The following is a 15,937-nucleotide window of genomic DNA, read 5'->3' as shown; positions in this document are numbered from 1 at the left end:
ACGTCCTCCCGGTATGGCAATTTGCGCAGGCGTATTGACAGGTCAAGGCACGTAATAATTAAAGCGCAAGCGCAGAATTCATCTCCCGACCGCGAACTACAGCCAGAAAAAGCTAATGCGCCTGCGCAGTGAATCTCACCTGCTTGAAGACGTGTACTCTTTTTGTCCTACTTCCGTCAGGTTAGTCACGCCCACTGTTGCTCGGGCAACTAGATTCTGTAAGGAGGAAGAGAAAGAGTGTTTTTACGGAGGACTGCATGGCTACCAGAGGGTTCCGGCTTTCTTTGGTCCTCCCACGTTGTCAAAGATTAATTGGATCTGCTTTGACACAATGCCCGGAGCTCATCGGTACCAGCCCTTATTCCGTCAGGAGCGCTAACTGCAGATGCCTGTCACAGATTATTGGAGCATATTGGAGGGTGGCGGGAACTTGCGCTCTACCTGGCCCAGAGAGCGTTTTTGGATTAGCGCAGTAGGACTCAAACCCGCGGATATTCATTCATTCATTCATTCATTCATTCAGCTAGACTGTAGTGATCCCCAAAGGAATCAGATACAGTCGCCGCCTTCAAAGACCCCTAATGGGAGGAGGGAACGGAAAGAACCGACCATTATCGTGCATAGAGTATATGATCAAGTTTATGCCCCTGAGCTGGCATCTTGAACCCGGTGTAAATCCCAGGATGTCAGCGTGAAATCCCGCAGGAGCATGCGTGATTCAACCCCTTCCTCCTCCACCTCAAACTGAATGTTTGAGGGTTTTATTTAACAACTGGGATAGATAATTTAATTTTAGCCTAATTTTTAAAAATATATCATCTCTTCCTTAATTTCTGGCTTCTCTTGCCTTTTTAAATGTCACAAGGAAATTTTTTATTTCACCTTCAGCTCACCTTTCAGCTGCAAGTCTTTCTGCACCGAATAAGTAATGTGTTTTCAGATTCTTAACAACTTTGAACTATCCTAGTGTCACCTATAATTAAGAATTAACAAATAAGTGCGACTGCTGGGGACTTGGAGCCGGCATGCTCAACGGCTGATTGGTGTTAGTTATTTTCAAACGTGTTGTAATGGTCATGTTTTGAAGCCAAAATTTGTGTGTTTCTTCGGTTATCCTTTGTTCAAGTGTAGTCATCCAAATCAGTTCCTGAAAAGAAGTGCTCCTATACATAGACAGATTGTTCCATTCAAACTCTCAGACACTGGAGACAGGATTAGAGAAGTAACAGCCAAAGAATGAGAACCCTGACTAATACTGAATGAATGCTGATTTAGAGCTAATACAGCCTGCTAGAGGAGATAGCCCCAGCTCTGCAAGATTCAGAGGAAGATGTTGTTGAAACACCTCTCATGTCCCACCATGAATACACACACCAAGAAATAAAGGGCCAAAAAATACTGGCAATTCCGCAGTTTGCCGCCTTGCAATGGAAGCATTATTAAACTGAGTGCCAAAATCATGCCACATTCAGCAACACCAAAGTCAGGACTATCCTTATGCCAATATGAAAACCTCCAGTATTCACAGGGAAAAACAGAACAGAATCCATTAAAGGTTTTCACAAAGCGATGGTCAAAATGATTACAGCCCTGAAGATTCCTCACTTTGGGTATTGTGATGAGGTCGAGCTTACTGAACTGGTTAAGCTATGAGAGGAATTAAAGTCCATTGCTTTTGCTCGTGAAATTAAAACGCTCCTTTATGCTCTTCTTTTAAAAGACTGCTTCCTTCGGGTTACTACGGTTTCCCATCTTAATGCTTCTGTGGATGAAAACTGCCAGAACATAACATACAAGATTTCTCATAATACCAGGGTAGTGATGGATACTGAGCAAAGGTTGATTGTCCCTAATGTAAAAAACATTCAGTTCTCCGCTGTACTTGAGATTGCTAGTCAATGAACCATCTCCAGAAATTGGGCTTTGGGGGTCAGATCAGAACTGCTGATCTTATAAAAGGAATATTTACTCTTTCCAACATCGGATATATTGGCGGTACCTATGCCAAACAAGTGATATTACCACCTGAAGTAGCAGTTGGGGCTTTTGGATCAATTAAGGCTCTTCTGTGGTTTAACCAGAAGGGAGAGGTATATAAGGCACAGATAATGAATGTGAGCTGGTCAGTTAAATTATTGATGGTGCTACAATGTCATGCTTCTCTAATTTATGGAAATCCTACTTAGAAAACCCTGCTTTTATGCTGTAGATCTGAAATAAAGATTGATAAGACATCCTTGAACTTTTGGGCTTCCAAAGAATACATAGAACCTATGTGTGCCAGCCCATGTTCTTCATTACAATTCACATTACAAACGATCTGTAGTGTCTGATTAAGGTTTAAGGCAAATATGTATCACTATTCTGTTAGACTTTTTCCTGAAAATTAGTAATGATGTAGTAGTTTCCTGGGGCTGTTACATTTTATAGGTAATAGTGTGACTTTTTAATATTGTGCTGAGGTCTTTGAGCCAGTGGATTGAAACTGGCAAGAACAACAAAGTTAATGTTACAAAGAGACAGGGAGCCATTTACAGTATTTTCCCTGTTTTATTTTTTTAACTGACTCTTAAATGAAACTTTTAACTACTCTTAGTTGAGAAAAGAAATTTATATACAAAAATATTCCCTATTTCCCCACAATATTGCAAATTATTGAATAAAATATGTACAATTATACTTTTAAGAATCCAGAAGTATAATTCTTGCTCTGTCAAGATTATCATCTTTGATTGTCTTATTTATACAAATTAACATATTTTAGTAGGGAAAAGTATAAGGTGATCTTAAAAATGCCCCATTATAACCAGTAAGACCATTAAAAATGTTTAAAATGGTTAAACTCTTAGAATTTTGGTAGTATCTTCTGTGGGGTTTTTTTTTTTTTTGGAAAAAAACTTCGTGTTCACAAATTTGCTTTATGTAAGGAAATGTTAAATGTAGCAGCCCCTGGCATTTTCTTACATCCAAAAGTCCACTGCCTTTTATCTTTCTTGGCCTTCAGCTAAAAAACAGGATGGAATAAGAAACTGGGGGTGGGCCACGGTGGCTCAGCAGGCAAGAACGCTTGCCTACCATGCCAGAGGACCTGGGTTTGATTCCCGGTGCCTGCTCATGCAAAAAAAAAAAAAAAGAAATTGAAGTCTATTCCATATTCCATATCCTGAGTAGAAAATGAGTAAGAGGAGGGAGAAAAGTGTAATGGGTATTTATGGGCAGAAAAAAATAAATGTAATACAGAAATGAAGGTATCATGATGATCACCTTATTAGAGACTCGCTTTAATCAGAAACTAAATCAAATGATTTTGCAACACTTGATTTGATTTTTAGAAATCCAGGTTCTTTCTAATACTTGTCCTATGAATATTGTATGCCATATTTAGTTGATCAAGTGAAGTGTTATGACAGAAAAAAAGTAATTTTAATGTCTACTTGATTTGTTTCAAAATGGAAATAATTTTTAAATCAGAAAAAAGAAATAAATGCTATGATTTTTTTAAATCAGATAATACAGTTATAAAAAAATAAAAATTCATCTATAATTTCAACACTATTAACATATTGATCCATGTAGCTGTGTATATATAGCTATGCTTTTTATAAAAATGGGATCACACTATAGTATTTTAGAATTTGATTTTTTAAATTTAACATTATATTATGGGTAACAATGTGTCAATAAACAATTCCACACTATCATAACAAAAGAATAAATAATTATGATTACTGAATCATTACATAGATGCTCTTATTTTCTAATGTACAGTGACCAAAGGGAAATACCTGAGGTTGCTGAACTGTGGCCCAAATGTCTTAATCTTTTGTAGTAATTGTTTTATAGCCCCCGTTTATACACCCCTTATCCTGTTTTACAACTTTAGAGTCTTATGAGAGCAAAGACAGCCCCTAATGTTTATTAATGAAGGAGCCTGAGGCAACTCAGAACTAACCCACCCCAATTCCTAAGCTATCATATCAGACAAAGCTAGCATGTAATCAATCTGTGCATGCTTAATAATTAGATCATCTCTAAAGTCATCTAGAGCCATTATACTCAGTATCCTAAAAACTGCCCATCTTTTTTTTAAATTTATTTATTAATTTAAAAAAATTTAAGAAACGAAATATAACATTAACGTAATCAGTAATTCACAATATATCGCTTAGTTGCATATTCATCATTTCTTAGAACATTTGCATCCATTCAGAAAAAGAAATCAAAAGACAATAGAAAAAGAAATAAAACGAAAACAGAAAAAAAAACGATTATACCTACCATACCCTTTACCCCTCGCTTTCACTGATCACTAGCATTTCAAACTAAATTTATTTCAACATTTGTTCCCCCTATTATTTATTTTTATTCCATATGTTCTACTCCTCTGTTGACAAGGTAGATAAAAGGAGCATCAGACACAAGGTTTTCACACACACACAGTCACATTGTGAAAGCTTTATCATTATTCAATCATCCTCAAGAAACATGGCTACTGGAACACAGCTCTACATTTTCAGGCAGTTCCCTCCAGCCTCTCCATTGCATCTTTTTTTTTTTAATTTGGTATTTCAATTATCTCTTTTATTTCTGTTTCCTTTTAAATAGCAAGGAGAGTTTCCACAGTGGTCTTCTTTAAAAACAGACAGCATTCAAGGGAAAAAAGCCAGAAAACAAAAATACACCTAAGAAAATCTCTAAGGTATATTTTTGCAAGGCAGCACTTATCTGTAGATCCCAATATTCTAGGGAAAAAGATTTTTTCTCAGAAGTCTATTTGACACACTATCTATTAATATATAATGTGCAAATTGACCCATTGAAAATGAGATCTAATATTGACAATGTGTTTCTGGTTCCATTTACACACAACCTGGCCACGATAAACCTGGAGCTGGTGGGCACAAACACCTTGCACACTTACAATTCTCCTCACCCAATTAAGTTTTAAATTGCTTGGGAAAGCATGACTGCTTCTCTTCTAGATACATGGTAGTATAGAGTTCTCTGTCACTTCTTGGTCACATTTGCCTTTCTTTTTTTTAGAAATCATTCCATTCTACATATATAATCAGTAATTCTTAATATCATCACATAGTTGCATATTCATCATTTCTTAGTACATTTGCATCGATTTAGAAAAAGAAAAAGACAACAGAAAAAGAAATAAAATGATAATAAAGAAAAAAAAACTACGTACCATACCCCTTACCCCTCGCTTTCATTTACCACTATTTCAAACTGAATTTATTTTAACATTTGTTCCCCCTATTATTTATTTTTATTCCATATGTTCTACTCTTCTGTTGATATAGTAGCTAAAAGGAGCATCAGACATAAGGTTTTCACATTCACAGAGTCTCATTGTGAAAGCTATATCATTGTTCAATCATCATCAAGAAACATGGCTACTGGAACACAGCACTACATTTTCAGGCAATTCCCTCCAGCCTCTCCACTACATCTTAATCCACTACAGATTAAGGTGATATCTACTTAATGCGTAAGAATAACCTCCAGGATAACCTCTCTACTCAGTTTGAAATCTCTCAGCCATTGACACTTTGTCTCATTTTACTCTTCCCCCTTTTGGTCTAGAAGGTTCTCTCAGTCTCTTGATGTTAATTCTCAGCTCATTCTAGGGTTTTTCTCAGTCCTTTGATGCTGAATCTCCGCTCATTCCAGGATCTTTGTCCCACGTTGTCAGGAAGGTCCACACCCCTGGGAATCATGTCCCACTCAGAGAGGGGGAAGGTGGTGAGACTGCTCATCATATTGGCTGGAGAGAGGCCACATCTGAGCAACAAAAGAGGCTCTCTTGGGGGTGACTCTTAGGCCTAAATTTTAAGTAGACTTGACCTATCTTTTGTGGGGTTAAGTTTCATGTGAACAAACCCCAAGACTGGGGGCTCAGCCTATAGCTTTGGTTGTCCACACTGCTTGTGAGAATATCAAGAATTCAACTTGGGGAAGTTGAATTTCTCCCCACTCTCACCATTCCCCAAAGGGGGCTTGCAAATACTTTTCCAGTCACTGATCAAATCATTCTGGGATTCATCAGGGGATCACTCTGGACAAACCAACAAAATCTCATGAGATTCCAAGTACTTATGACATTCAATCAAATTATCTACATGAGTTATATTAGGAAATGCTCTAGTCAAAATATAAATTTTGTAACAAATGAACATTTTTTGCTTTAGTCTCACACATAAGGTGACATTTTTAAGTATTAGTTATCATCTATTTTCAGCACCCTGCAATAATGTCAATCCTTTGTTCTTCCTCATGCAAAAACATTTTTAAAATTTGTACATTGTACATTTCACTATTATTATACACTCTAGGCATTCCTAGATTATACCATCTCGATTTTTAACATCTACCTTTCTTTCTGATTTCATTTATGTCCCCAGCCCTCCTCCCTCTATCATTCTCACATGCAGCTTCATTCAGTGTTTTAACATAATTACATTACAGTTAGGTAGTTTGTGCTGTCCATTTCTGAGTTTTTGTATCCAGTCCTGTTGCACAGTCCGTATCCCTTCAGCTCCAATTACCCACTATCTTACCCTATTTCTATCTCCTGATGGTCTCTGTTACCAATGACATATTCCAAGTTTATTCACTAATGTCGGTTCATATCAGTGAGACCATACACTATTTGTCCTTTAGTTTTTGGCTACTCTCACTCAGCATAATGTTCTCTAGGTCCATCCATGTTGTTACATACTTCATAAGTTTATTCTGTCTTAGAACTGCATAATATTCCATCGTATGTATATACCAGTTTGTTTAGCCACTCGTCTGTTAATGGACATTTTGGCTGTTTCCATCTCCTTGCAATTGTAAATAATGCTGCTATAAACATTGGTGTGCAAATGTCCATTTGTGTCTTTCCCCTTAAGTCCTCTGAGTAGATACCTAGCAATGGTATTGCTAGGTCATATGGCAATTCAATATTCAGCTTTTTGAGGAACCGCCAAACTGCCTTCCAGGTTGTTCCAATGTCCAGGTTGCACCATTTGACATTCTCACCAACAGTGGATAAGTGTGCCTCTTTCTCCACATCCTCTCCAGCACTTGTCATTTTCTGTTTTGTTGATAATGGCCATTCTGGTGGGTGTGAGATGATATCTCATTGTGGTTTTGATTTGCATTTCTCTAATGGCCAGGGGCATTGAGCATCTCTTCATGTGCCTTTTGGCCATTTGTATTTCCTCTTCTGAGAAGTGTCTGTTCAAGTCTTTTTCCCATTTTGTAAGTGGATTGGCACCTTTTTGTTGTTGAGTTGAACAATCTCTTTATAAATTCTGGATACTAGACCTTTATCTGATATGTCATTTCCAAATATTGTCTCCCATTGTGTAGGCTGTCTTTTTACTTTCTTGATGAAGTTCTTTGATGCACAAAAGTGTTTAATTTTGAGGAGCTCCCATTTATTTCTTTCTTTCTTCAGTGCTCTTGCTTTAGGTTTAAGGTCCATAAAACCACCTCCAATTATAAGATTCATAAGATATCTCCCTACATTTTGCTCTAACTGTTTTATGGTCTTAGACCTAATGTTTAGATCTTTGATCCATTTTGAGTTAACTTTTGTATAGGGTGTGAGATACGGGTCCTCTTTCATTCTTTTGCATGTGGATATCCAGTTCTGTAGGCACCATTTACTGAAGAGACTGTTCTGTCCCAGGCCAGCTGGCTTGACTGCCTTATCAAAGATCAAATGTCCATAGATGAGAGGGTCTATATCTGAGCACTCTATTTGATTCCATTGGTCAATATGTCTATCTTTATGCCAGTACTATGCTGTTTTGACCACTGTGGCTTCATAATATGCCTTAAAGTCAGGAAGCGTGAAACCTCCAGCTTCATTTTTTTTCCTCAAGATACTTTTAGCAATTCGGGGCACCCTGCCCTTCCAGATAAATTTGCTTATTGGTTTTTCTATTTCTGAAAAGTAAGTTGTTGGGATTTTGATTGGTATTGCGTTGAATCTGTAAATCAATTTAGGTAGAATTGACATCTTAACTATATTTAGTCTTCCAATCCATGAACATGGTATGCCCTTCCATCTATTTAGGTCTTCTGTGATTTCTTTTAACAGTTTCTTATAGTTTTCTTTGTACTGGTCTTTTGTCTCTTTAGTTGAATTTATTCCTAAGTGTTTTATTCTTTTAGTTGCAATTGTAAATGGAATTCCTTTCTTGATTTCCCCCTCAGCTTGTTCATTGCTAGTGTATAGAAACACTACAGATTTTTGAATGTTAATCTTGTAACCTGCCACTTTACTGTACTTGTTTATTAGCTCTAGTAGTTTTGCTGTGGAGTTTTCAGGGTTTTCGATGTATAGTATCATATCATCTGCAAACAGTGAGAGTTTTACTTCTTCCTTTCCAATTTTGATGCCTTGTATTTCTTTTTCTTGCCTAATTGCTATGGCTAGAACTTCCAACACAATGTTGAATAATAGTGGTGATAGTGGACATCCTTGTCTTGTTCCTGATCTTAGGGGGAATGTTTTCAATTTTTCCCCATTGAGGATGATATTAGCTGTGGGTTTTTCATATATTCCCCTTATCATTTTAAGGAAGTTCCCTTGTATTCCTATCCTTTGAAGTGTTTTCAACAGGAAAGGATGTTGAATCTTGTCAAATGCCTTCTCTGCATCAATTGAGATGATCATGTGATTTTTCTGCTTTGATTTGTTGATATGGTGTATTACATTAATTGATTTTCTTATGTTGAACCATCCTTGCACATCTGGGATGAATCCTACTTGGTCATGATGTATAATTCTTTTAATGTGTTGCTGGATTCGATTTGCTAGAATTTTGTTGAGGATTTTTGCATCTATATTCATTAGAGAGATTGGTCTGTAGTTTTCTTTTTTTGTAATATCTTTGCCTGGTTTTAGTATGAGGGTGATGTTGGCTTCATAGAATGAATTAGGTAGCTTTCCCTCCACTTCAATTTTTTTTAAGAATTTGAGCAGGGTTGGTATTAATTCTTTCTGAAATGTTTGATAGAATTCACATGTGAAGCCGTCTGGTCCTGGGCTTTTCTTTTTGGGAAGCTTTTGAATGACTGATTCAATTTCTTTACTTGTGATTGGTTTGTTGAGGTCATCTATTTCTTCTTGAGTCAAAGTTGGTTGTTCATGCCTTTCTAGGAACTTGTCCATTTCATCTACATTGTTGTATTATAGCATAAAGTTGTTCATAGTATCCTGTTATTACCTCCTTTATTTCCGTGAGGTTAGTGATTATGTCTCCTCTTCCATTTCTGATCTTATTTATTTGTGTCCTCTCTCTTATTCTTTTTGTCAATCTTGCTAAGGGCCCATCAATCTTATTGATTTTCTCATAGAACCAACTTCTGGTCTTATTGATTTTCTCTATTGTTTTCATGTTCTCAATTTCATTTATTTCTGCTCTAATCTTTGTTATTTCTTTCCTTTTACTTGCTTTGGGGTTAGTTTGCTGTTCTTTCTCCAGTTCTTCCAAGTGGACAGTTAATTTCTGAAATTTTGCCCTTTCTTCTTTTTTGATATAGGCATTTAAGGCAATAAATTTCCTTCTTAGCACTGCCTTTGCTGCGTCCCATAGGTTTTGATATGTTGTATTTTCATTTTCATTCGCCTCGAGATGTTTACTAATTTCTCTTGTAATTTCTTCCTTGACCCACTGGTTGTTTAAGAGTGTGTTGTTGAGCCTCCACGTATTTGTGAATTTTCTGGCACTCTGCCTATTATTGATTTCCAACTTCATTCCTTTATGATCTGAGAAAGTGTTGTGTAGGATTTCAATCTTTTTAAATTTGTTGAGACTTGCTTTGTGACCCAGCATATGGTCTATCTTTGAGGATGATCCATGAGCACTTGAGAAAAAGGTGTATCCTGCTGTTGTGGGGTGTAATGTCCTATAAATGTCTGTTAAGTCTAGCTCATTTATTGTAATATTCAAATTCTCTGTTTCTTTATTGATCCTCTGTCTAGACGTTCTGTCCATTGATGAGAGTGGGGAATTGAAGTCTCCAACTATTATGGTAGATGGGTCTATTTCCCTTTTCAGTATTTGCAGTGTATGCCTCACGTATTTTGGGGCATCTGGTTCAGTGCATAAATATTGATGATTATTATGTCTTCTTGTTGAATTGTTCCTTTTATTAGTAGATAGTATCCTTCTTTGTCTCTTTTAACTGTTTTACATTTGAAGTCTAATTTGTTGGATATTAGTATAGCTACTCCTGCTCTTTTCTGGTTGTTATTTGCGTGAAATATCTTTTCCCAAACTTTCACTTTCAACCTATGTTTATCTTTGGATCTAAGATGTGTTTCCTGTAGACAGCACATAGAAGGATCCTGTTTTTTAATCTATTCTGCCAGTCTATGTCTTTTGATTGGGGAATTCAGTCCATTAACATTTAGTGTTATTACTGTTTGGGTAGTACTTTCCTCTACCATTTTGCCTTTTGTATTTTATATATCATATCTAATTTTCCTTCTTTCTACACTCTTCTCCACACCTCTCTCTTCTGTCTTTTCGTATCTGTCTCTAGTGCTCCCTTTAGTATTTCTTGCAGAGTTGGTCTCTTGGTCACAAATTCTCTCAGTGACTTTTTGTTGGAAAATGTTTTAATTTCTCCCTCCTTTTGAAGGACAATTTTGCTGGATATAGAATTCTTGGTTGGCAGTTTTTCTCTTTCAATAATTTAAATATATCATCCCACTGTCTTCTTGCCTCCATGGTTTCTGCTGAGAAATCTACACATAGTCTTATTGGGTTTTCCATTACATCTTGAATAACAAGGTGATATCTACTCAATGCGTAAGAATAACCTCCAGAATAACCTCTCCACTCCATTTGGAATCTCTCATCCTTGACACTTTGCCTCATTTCACTCTTCCCCCTTTTGGTCGAGAAGGTTTTCTCAATCCCTTGATGCTGAATTTCAGCTCATTCTGGGGTTTTTCTCAATCCCTTGATGCTGAATTTCAGCTCATTCTGGGGGTTTTCTCAAACCCTTGATACTGAGTCTCAGCTCATTCTAGGATTTCTGTCCCACGTTGCCAGGAAGGTCCACACCCCTGGGAGTCTTGTCCCATGTAGACAGGGGAAGAGTGGTGAGATTGCTTGTTGTGTTGACTGGAGAGAGAGGACATATCTGAGCAACAAAAGAGGCTCTCTTGGTGGTGACCATTAGGCCTAAATTTTAAGTAGACTTGACCTATCCTTTGTGGGGTTAAGTTTCATATGAACAAACCCCAAGACTGGTGGCTCAGCCTATAGCTTTGGTTGTCCACATTGCTTGTGAGAATATCAAGAATTCAACTTGGAGAAGTTGCATTTCTCCCCATTCTCACCATTCCCTGAAGGGGGCTTTGCAAATACTTTTCCACTCACTGATGGAATCTCTCTGGGATTCATCGGGGCATCATTCTGGGCAAACCAACAAAATCTCATGTCCTACCTGAGATTCCAAGTACTTCTGGTGTTCAATCAAACTATCTACATAAGCTATATTAGGAAATGCACTAGTCAAAATATAAATTTTGTACCAAGTAAACATTTTTTGCTTTAGTCTCACACATAAGGTGACATTTTAAAATATTAATTACCATCTATTTTCAGCACCTTGCAGTAATGACATTCCTTTGTTCTTCCTCATGCAAAATCATTTTTTAAATTTGTACATTTAGTCTCTATGATTATACACTCTAGGCATTCCTAGATTATACCATCTCAATCTTTAATATCTATCTTTCTTTCTGATTTCATTTATGCCCCCAACCCTCCTCCCTCTATCATTCTCACTGCAGCTTCATTCAGTGTTTTAACATAACTGTATTACAGTTAAGTAGTATTGTGCTGTCCATTTCTGAGTTTTTGTATTCAGTCCTGTTGCACAGTCTGTATCCCTTCAGCTCCAATTACCCAATATCTTACCCTATTTCTATCCCCTGATGGTCTCTGTTACCGACGCCTGCCCATCTTTTGATACCATAAAACTGTCAGAGTTATTGCAGTTCAGAAAGTCAGATCTTTAGGCTGATAGCCTGTCTGTTCTGCCTCGCATTTAGCAATAAACTCTTACTCTTTTTGAAGCCCAGGTACATTACTCAGAGAACCCCGTGTTTCATCTGTATCAGCTAGCACTCAAGCAAAATTCCTAAAACAGGAATAGTGGCAACAACATTCCTTCATTTTCACATTTTATTTGTGTTAAGACCAGAAACTATCAGCATCAACACATGTACTGATTATCTATAGTGAACAAAGCCTTGTTTAAGAGATGAAGAGATACATTCTTATTCACAAGCTAGGAGATTTGAGCCACTAGGTGAATTTAGGTTCCGCCTCAATCCTCTTATATTGAAGAGGTTAAAAAAAAAAAAGTGAAAAGTGGTTCCTATTTCAATATAATACGACAAGGAGCTTCAGTTTCTTTGACAAGTAGAATCTTTCTTCCTGCCTCATCAGCAAGTATGAGAGTAATTTCCTCTCAGGATTCAGCTTCAAACTTCACAGACTAAGCTGATGCTTTTAATCATTCAGGCATGGATTCCTCTGAGAGTTGGTATTACCTCAGCTAGTCTTCCCGTAGATTCTCCCTTATATTTTGTCTGCCTGTGATCCATGTCAACTGTCATCGTTAGCAACTCCACAGGAACCACTGCTGGGAGAAAGCAAAAGAGATGGAAAGCATCAAATTCATTTATTGAATGCATTCTTTTTTGAGACTTGCAAAGTCATACCAATATAATGAACTAAAGCTTTTCTAGACTACTTAAAACAGCAAGAAGTCTTATTCTTCGCGCAGTGTATGATTCTATTGAAACATTTTTGACTGACCTGTTAATCAGAAATTGGTAATACTAGTGTTTTACACTGTAACACAATTAATTTAAATGGGAATATTGAAATAATACATGTTAAAAATCATGTCCAGAATAGTGGATAAGAGTATAAGCTCTAGAGATAGACAAACCAAGGTTGAAACCTTGTTTCTGCTGTTTACTACTTATCTAATCCAGGACGAATCATTTAGTCTGGCAGCCTCATTTACCTTTTCAGTAAAATAGAAATAAGAATACATGGATCATTGGGATGCAGTGAGGATTAAACGAAATAATGTTAAGCACTAAGCATTTAGTATAGGGCTTAGCATCCAGTAAATGTTCAATAAATGTTTGCTATTATTAGCTATCATTAATCCTGGCAATTAAGTACATCTGCTTCACCTCTTTCTCCGAATAATTAAAAGTTGGCAAGTCAAAAAGCCCAAATATTTTTGATAGGCAAAAGATGGCACTGGAAGCTCCGCAACTCAGATGATTCTCAAAAGGCAAATCAAATTTATAAGCTGAAGCTAAAGTTAGGGGGGTAAGAGGGTCCCCTTAAGGTCAAAGGCCATGATTTTTGTTTGTTTTTTAGAAAAAAAAAACAGCTTCATTGAGAAATAATTCATATAGCACACAAGTCACCCATTTAAAGTACACACTTTAAGGGTTTCAATATACTCACTGATATGTACACCATCACCAGCATGGGTTCTTTTTTTAAAATATTTTTATTGACAAATCAGTCCATACATGGTGTACAATCAGTGGCTCACAATGTCATCGAATAGTTTTGTATTCATCACCATGATTATTTTTAGAACATTTGTATCACACCAGAAAAAGAAATAAAAAGAAAAAACTCATACATCCCATGCCCCTTATCTCTCCCTCTCATTGACCACTAATATTTCAATCTACCCAATTTATTTTACCCCTTATCCCCCCTATTATTTATTTAACATTTTAGCCATATTGTTTTACTCATCTGTCCATATCCTGGATAAAAGGAGCATCAGATTTTCACAATCACACAATCACACTGTAAAAGTTATATCTTTATATAACTGTCTTCAAGAATCAAGGCTCCTGGAATACAGCTCAGTAGTTTCAGGTACTTCCCTCCAGCCACTCCAATATACCATAAACCAAAAAATGATATATAATGCATAAGAATAACTTTCAGAATAATCTATCAACTCTGAAATCTCTCAGCCACTGAAACTTTATTTTGACTCATTTCTCTCTTCCCCCTTTTGGTCAAGAAGGCTTTCTCAATCCCATGATGCTGGGTCCCAGTGAATCCCGGGAGTTCTATCCAACGTTGCCAGGAAGATTTATACCTCTGGGAGTCATGTCTCATATAGGGGGGAGAGCAGTGAGTTCACCTCCTGAGGCGGCTTAGAGAGAGAGGCCACATCTGAGCAACAAAAGAGGTTCTCTTGTGGTGACTCTTAGGTATAATTTTAAGTAGGCTTAACCTATCCTTTGCAGGAATAAGTTTCATAGGGGCAACCCCCAAGAGTGAGGATTCAAAAGCCCATGATTTTACATTTGTGTCTCTCTATAGTAAATGACATTTTTATCAAAAAGCAAACAGCACCAACAACGAAACACAAGTGATTGAGTAGAAAAGGACTCTTCTAAATAGAATCTCCTAAATGAGTAAAAAGACTCTTTTCCAACTCCTTTTTCTTGTGTTTTCACTTTCTCCTTAAGTTTCTCCCTTTAGTTTCTCTCGGCTACAATTGTGCATAACAGCTCCACCTTTTAAACTCTGGTCTAGTGTGGGCCAAACCCTCTTTTCCTTGTTTTCTTTCTTTCTTTCTTTTTTTTTTTTTTTTGTTGTTGTTTTCTCCAACAAATTCATTTTATTTTATTTTATTTATTTATTTTTTACATGGGCAGGCACCGGGAATCGAACCCGGGTCCTCTGGCATGGCAGGCAAGCATTCTTGCCTGCTGAGCCACCGTGGCCCCTTTCCTTGTTTTCTAATAGTACAGATAAAACAAGTTGATATTTTCAAAAGGAAATTTTTTAAAGGCATAAGTTCAAACAGGAAGAAGTTAAGTTTCTAATACTTCAAATTTCTGATCCAAGTCTTAGTAAAGTAGCAAATATCTTCAACGTCCCTTCCTCCTAACATAACTGTCCTTCTAGTCCCTGATGGAGTGGAACAACTCTGCAGTCTCCTTTGTCGGATTTCCTTCCCTCCTAGCTCTTTGGCAGTCTCAAAAAGTGACCCCTTCAGCATTGTCTTGCCCCTTCAGCATTGTCTTGCCCCTGCTTGGCACCCAAGGGTCTGCCAAATTGTCTTTTCCAATGGAAGAACACCCTTCACATTATGGAGCTGATATTTGATCACTGCCTGAGACGCACTATCCGATAGAATTTTCTGCAATGATGGAAGTGTCTTTGCCCTAGCTACACGTGACTACTGAGCATTTGAAATGTGGCTAATGTGACTGAAGATCTTATGTTTAATTTTCATTAATTTAAATCTAAATAGGTATATGTGTATAGAGGTTATCATATTGTATGGAGCAGCTTTAAAGGTTTTCCACTCAGTTCGCGTGTTTAGTCTAAGGGTCACACTAGTCATAGTTCAAAGGGCAATGAGTGACACCCATTTGAAACCAAAGAATAATCTATTCTTCCAGGCTATTGCTATCAGTTTATCAGCTCCACCTACTTATGGAATATTTAATGATGACTTATAGGCACAGGAAAGAGGGTATCTGATAATTACAGAGTACCTCCCTACTCCGTGCTACACTCTATTCTAGGTGCTGGAAGCAAAGCAGAGAGTGACAGACAAGGTCCCTGGTCTCATGAAACTTATTCTTTAGTGGAAGAAAGCTGATAATACATAAACAAATATGCAAGATAGTTTCAGACATGGACAGGTAATATAAAGAAAAGAAAATAAGATATTGTGATAGAGTGACTGCGTCTGTATTTTAGACTCTGTGGTCAAGTAAGGCCTCAGACGTGAGGTTTGAGTTGAACTCTGAAAGTTGCCTGCTCTGAAAAGGAAAGAACAGTCTACTCTGCTCTTCTATTCTAAGGAAGGTTATTTCTTTCCTTTTGATAATTGT

The 15,937-nt window shown here is 37.0% G+C and overlaps 1 pseudogene; it reads left to right on the top strand.

The window, feature by feature from the left end:
* The first annotated feature begins 331 nt into the window (after positions 1-331).
* Positions 332-2,510, top strand: LOC143656477 (lipoamide acyltransferase component of branched-chain alpha-keto acid dehydrogenase complex, mitochondrial pseudogene; annotated as a pseudogene).
* Positions 2,511-15,937: the final 13,427 nt, after the last annotated feature.

Source organism: Tamandua tetradactyla, chromosome 14 (genome assembly GCF_023851605.1).
Source record: "Tamandua tetradactyla isolate mTamTet1 chromosome 14, mTamTet1.pri, whole genome shotgun sequence".
NCBI classification, from domain to species: domain Eukaryota; kingdom Metazoa; phylum Chordata; class Mammalia; order Pilosa; family Myrmecophagidae; genus Tamandua; species Tamandua tetradactyla.
Note: the sequence above shows the minus strand (reverse complement) of the source record. Positions and strands in the feature narration are given on the sequence as shown.